The following is a 6000-nucleotide window of genomic DNA, read 5'->3' as shown; positions in this document are numbered from 1 at the left end:
GATACAACGCTGCATGGCGAAATCGTGTCTGTGTGATGACCTTTAGGTCGACCCCGAGTGTGAGGTCACGCTGTGGTTACCATGGTGACTATCTTGCCTATTGCATTACCTCAGCTGCCCGGCATGGGCAGGGTCACAGCACAGCCTCTGACCTCGCCATGGAGACCAGACTAAATCTGAACAAAAAAACAAGACACACACACACACACACACACACACACACACACACACACAAATTCTTGGATAAACAGCACAGATACACGAGTCGCAATATGAGTCTTGAGATGGTGTTGCAAATCTATATCAACATGTTCACTTGTATAGTGAGTCCCTTTTAAAACACACACACACGGACCGGGTGGAGAAGGACAATAGGCCTGTGTGTGTGTGTGTGTGTGGTGTGTGTGTGGTGTCTATATTCTAATGAGCTACATACCAAGTGTGTCAGTCACCTGTGCAGGGGCGAAGCGGGCTAATTTGGGCCCTGCGCTAATTGCCACGGTAACAGCGGGCATCACGTGCGGGTGGCAGTGTGAGGGGGATGGCAGCATGGCAGTACCGGCCTGCTCACACCAGAGAGGTGTGAAAGAACGAGAGCGGCCAACGCATGGAGATATGGCGCGTGTGGGGAGCAGCCGGCTGCTCGCTCCTCTCCAATAGGCTCCAGTGCGAAAAGGAAACACACAGAAAGCCTTTTGTCTCGTGTTGCCGGATTGTTCCACTCTGTTTTATTTATATGAGTTATTATCCTTCCTTTAATGGTGTTACAACCTGGTTGTAATTGTATAACACATTGTGTAAGTACTCCAGTGTTGGGGGGGGAAATTCCGAAATTGATTTGCATGATGTACTTTTTCCATAACGCATTCAGAAATACTTAATCTCTCTTGAAAATACATTTTTTTTTCTGAATTGATATCTGAAAATTAACCTTTTCATGCTTGAATTATACTAAAGCACACCCGGATTCTTTTTGGTTTGTTTTTCACGAGAACAAATCTGACTTTGTCGAAATACAGTTTTTTTTTTTAAAGTCCCTGTTTAGGAATTCCATGAATAAAAAAGTGAATATGAACCAAAAAAAATCAATAAGTAAATAAGTAAACAAACAAACAAAAAATGAAAGACATTCTTACAATATCTTTTGAAAGAAAAATGATTAACATTCAGGTCCAAACTAATTCATGTTAAAATGAATGTAATGCCTTGAAAACACATCTTTTTTCATGTCCAAAGCAACAATCATTATGTTGACTGACCATGAGTTTTCGAACCATAGCTGATCCAAATGGAAAATCAATAAAATCAGCCGATTTTCATGGAATCTGCCGCGACTGAAGTGGAAGATCCCGAAGAGGTGCGTGACGTCATACGTGTAACAAGGATCCAGGTATCAGTTTTGTTCCTGTGCACAGCAGCAGTGGGCAGACCAGTCTCGATATGGAATAACGTTTTGGAGAGAATTCTGATAGTGACTGGGATTCTTATATGTCGGATGAAGGGGCGGAAGATTATCAAGGATATTCCGGAGTAAACTGTTATCTTTTCGAGCCCCCAAGATGAATAACAGATGCCAGTTCACTCAGTTCACGACAGTCCCGCTCACCGCCGATAGCGCACCACCAGCCAAAGAGAATCAGAAACACAGATTGGTTTATGGATTTTTATTTTAAACTGGCTGCTGCAAAATATACGGAAAATATTTACATATCCCTCAATAAATGCAGAAATATAATGTTTAAACCATACGCTTATTCAGTGTAATTATTGAAAGAAAATATGACGTGTGCGATAATAAGGGAATCGACGAATTGTCCAAATATCAGATCAAATGTCATTTATTAAATAAATAGGTTTCTTTTCGCTCCAGTAATTCTCATGTGGTCGTTCTGGTGGTGATGAACACTTAGACAGTTGAATCAGATTTTTTTTTATATTATTAGTCAGCAAGATGAAATCTGCCTGTTTCGTTTGCACAAACCTCACCCACTCTCGCTTTAGATTAGCGTCATTTCTCTGAAATTCGTGAACTGAATGTCCTGTTGTATATGGATTTGAACATCCAAACAGACCGTAGCGCTTTCACATCGTGATTTTATAAGATTCCTGCAACAATATCCAATTTCAGTGAGTAAACAAGCACGGAGTCAGATGACCTGAAATGACCCAGATAACCGGGGTTCCACGCATGACATTATGCGAGATTAGCCCTGAGGCAAGGCTACATTTTTCGGGATCCGGATGCCGTGATTTATCGATATATTTTTTGTGCTTGATAATAAAATAACAAATAATGAATATTATTTCCTCCCCTGCTTTATAAATTCATTTTGGTCATTACTAATGATATATATTCCTTTTAATGCATTACGATAAGGCATTACATACGCTTTAAAGACTACATAAATTATGGAGAAATCATGAAAGAATTATTATTTTTTATTCTAGTAATAGATGAGATTAGATTAGATAAAACTTTATTGATCCCTTTGGGTGGGTTCCCTCAGATTAAGATAATACGGTACAATACCTCGATGACAATTTCATTTCTAAATAAAATAAAGCGATATTTTTGCCGCGCTACATTTCACAGATTAGCACTATTGCATGACGCGACAAGGTGATTTTTTCATTAAAATTATTTTAAATCTAAAGGTGTTCAGTGAAACCTACAGTGGTGCTTGAAAGTTTGTGAACCCTTTAGAATTTTCTATATTTCTGCATAAATATGACCTAAAACATCATCAGATTTTCACACAAGTCCTAAAAGTAGATAAAGAGAACCCAGTTAAACAAATGAGACAAAAATATTATACTTGGTCATTTATTTATTGAGGAAAATGATCCAATATTACATATCTGTGAGTGGCAAAAGGATGTGAACCTCTAGTATTAGCAGTTAATTTGAAGGTGAAATTAGAGTCAGGTGTTTTCAATCAATGGGATGACAATCAGGTGTGAGTGGGCACCCTGTTTAATTTAAAGAACAGGGATCTATCAAAGTCTGATCTTCACAACACATGTTTGTGGAAGTGTATCATGGCACGAACGAAGGAGATTTCTGAGGACCTCAGAAAAAGCGTTTTTGATGCTCATCAGGATGGAAAAGGTTACAAAACCATCTCTAAAGAGTTTGGACTCCAACAATCCACAGTCAGACAGATTGTGTACAAATGGAGGAAATTCAAGACCATTGTTACCCTTCCCAGGAGTGGTCGACCAACAAAGATCACTCCAAGAGCAAGGCGTGTAATAGTCAGCGAGGTCACAAAGGACCCCAGGGGAACTTCTAAGCAACTGAAGGCCTCTCTCACATTGGCTAATGTTAATGTTCATGAGTCCACCATCAGGAGAACATTGAACAACAATGGTGTGCATGGCAGGGTTGCAAGGAGAAAGCCACTGCTGTTCAAAAAGAGCATTGCTGCTCATCTGCAGTTTGCTAAAGATCATGTGGATAAGCCAGAAGGCTATTGGAAGAATGTTTTTTGGATGGATGAGACCAAAATAGAACTTTTTTGGTTTAAATGAGAAGCGTTATGTTTAGAGAAAGGAAATCACTGCATTCCAGCATAAGAACCTTATCCCATCTGTGAAACATGGTGGTGGTAGTATCATGGTTTGGGCCTGTTTTGCTGCATCTGGGCCAGGACAGCTTGCCATCATTGATGGAACAATGAATTCTGAATTATACCAGCAAATTCTAAAGGAAAATGTCAGGACATCTGTCCATGAACTGAATTTCAAGAGAAAGTGGGTCATGCAGCAAGACAACAACCCAAAGCACACAAGTCGTTCTACAAAAGAATGGTTAAAGAAGAATAAAGTTAATGTTTTGGAATGGCCAAGTCAAAGTCCTGACCTTAATCCAATGGAAATGTTGTGGAAGGACCTGAAGCGAGCAGTTCATGTGAGGAAACCCACCAACATCCCAGAGTTGAAGCTGTTCTGTACGGAGGAATGGGCTAAAATTCCTCCAAGCCGGTGTGCAGGACTGATCAACAGTTGCTGGAAACGTTAAGTTGCAGTTATTGCTGCACAAGGGGGTCACACCAGATACTGAAAGCAAAGGTTCACATACTTTTGCCACTCATAGATATGTAATATTGGATCATTTTCCTCAATAACTAAATAACCAAGTATAATATTTTTGTCTCATTTGTTTAACTTGGTTCTCTTTATCTACTTTTAGGACTTGTGTGAAAATCTGATGATGTTTCAGGTCATATTTATGCAGAAATATAGAAAATTCTAAAGAGTTCACAAACTTTCAAGCACCACTGTAGCACAAAAATATTTGTATTTCATATTTTATCCATCCATCTATTTATTTATTTATTTATTTATTTATTTATTTATTCATTTTTAATTTTGTGTAGAAAGTTGAAGCTTTCGAGATGATTTTATAACTGAAAAATTAACTAGCCTTAAATCGACTGGACAGAGTAGTGTGGACGCTGTACATGAAAGGGTTAAATAAATAAAATAAAATTACTATTGTGAATGAACAACTCCTTTGAAATGTATGAAATATGAAATGAGTGTTAATGATATGAATGAAAACGCTCATGAATATATTTTGAAATATGCAAATGTTGTGCGGTTAAAATAATAAAAAAAGGGGGGGGATGGATTTATTACATCATTACAAAAAGTCGTTTATGATGTGTGTCATAAAAACACAACAGTTCAAGGTTGTTTTAATTGCACTGAATATGAATTTTTTTTCTACATCTATTAATGCACAATCACATCTACGAAGCACATTTATATATTTTTTTAATTGTTACTTTTAAAAAAAATCTGTATATTGTATAGTCGGCTTGTTCTTGTTCTTTTGTAAATTCTGTTTTATGTTGTCTTTTTTCTTTTTGCATGTCTGATAGCTTGTTGCTCCAACTAAGCAATTTCCCAGTTTGGAATCAATCAATCAATCAATCAATCAATCTTTTTGCTGTTGTCTTTCATCTCATTTTATTCAAAACTTTTTACAGAAGAAATAAAAAAAATAAAACAACAAAGAAACCCTGTCTTTCAGGGGCACTATTATATGTAAATGTTGTGCGGTTAAAATAAAAAAAAGGGGGGATGTATTTATTACATCATTACAAAAAGTAGTTTATGACGTGTGTCATAAAAACACAACAGTTCAAGGTTGTTTTAATTGCACTGAATATGAATTTATTTTCTACATCTATTAATGCACAATCACATCTACAAAGCACATTTATAGATTTTTTTAATCATTACTTCTTTTTTTTTAAAATCTGTATATTGTATAGTCGGCTTGTTCTTGTTCTTTTGTAAATTCTGTTTTATGTTGTCTTTTTTCTTTTTGCATGTCTGATAACTTGCTGCTCCAACTAAGCAATTTCCCAGTTTGGAATCAATCAATCAATCAATCAATCAATCAATCAATCAATTAATCTTTTTGCTGTTGTCTTTCATCTCATTTTATTGGAAACTTTTTACAGAAGAAATAAAAAAGAAAAAACAACAACAAAGAAACCCTGTCTTTCAGGGGCACTATTATATGTAAATGTTGTGCGGTTAAAATAAAAAAAAAAGGTGGAATGGATTTATTACATCATTACAAAAAGTAGTTTATGACGTGTGTCATAAAAGCACAACAGTTCAAGGTTGTTTTAATTGCACTGAATATGAATTTATTTTCTACATCTATTAATGCACAATCACATCTACAAAGCACATTTATAGATTTTTGTTTTAATTGTTACTTTAAAAAAAATCTGTATATTGTTGTCTTTTTTCTTTTTGCATGTCTGATAACTTGCTGCTCCAACTAAGCAATTTCCCAGTTTGGAATCAATCAATCAATCAATCAATCAGTTAATCTTTTTGCTGTTGTCTTTCATCTCATTTTATTCAAAACTTTTTACAGAAGAAATAAAAGAAAAGGGCGGCACGGTGGTGTAGTGGTTAGTGCTGTCGCCTCACAGCAAGAAGGTCCGGGTTCGAGCCCCGTGGCCGGCGAGGGCC

The sequence above is a fragment of the Neoarius graeffei genome, chromosome 7 (genome assembly GCF_027579695.1).
Source record: "Neoarius graeffei isolate fNeoGra1 chromosome 7, fNeoGra1.pri, whole genome shotgun sequence".
NCBI lineage: Eukaryota > Metazoa > Chordata > Actinopteri > Siluriformes > Ariidae > Neoarius > Neoarius graeffei.
This window is presented reverse-complemented; position numbering follows the sequence as displayed.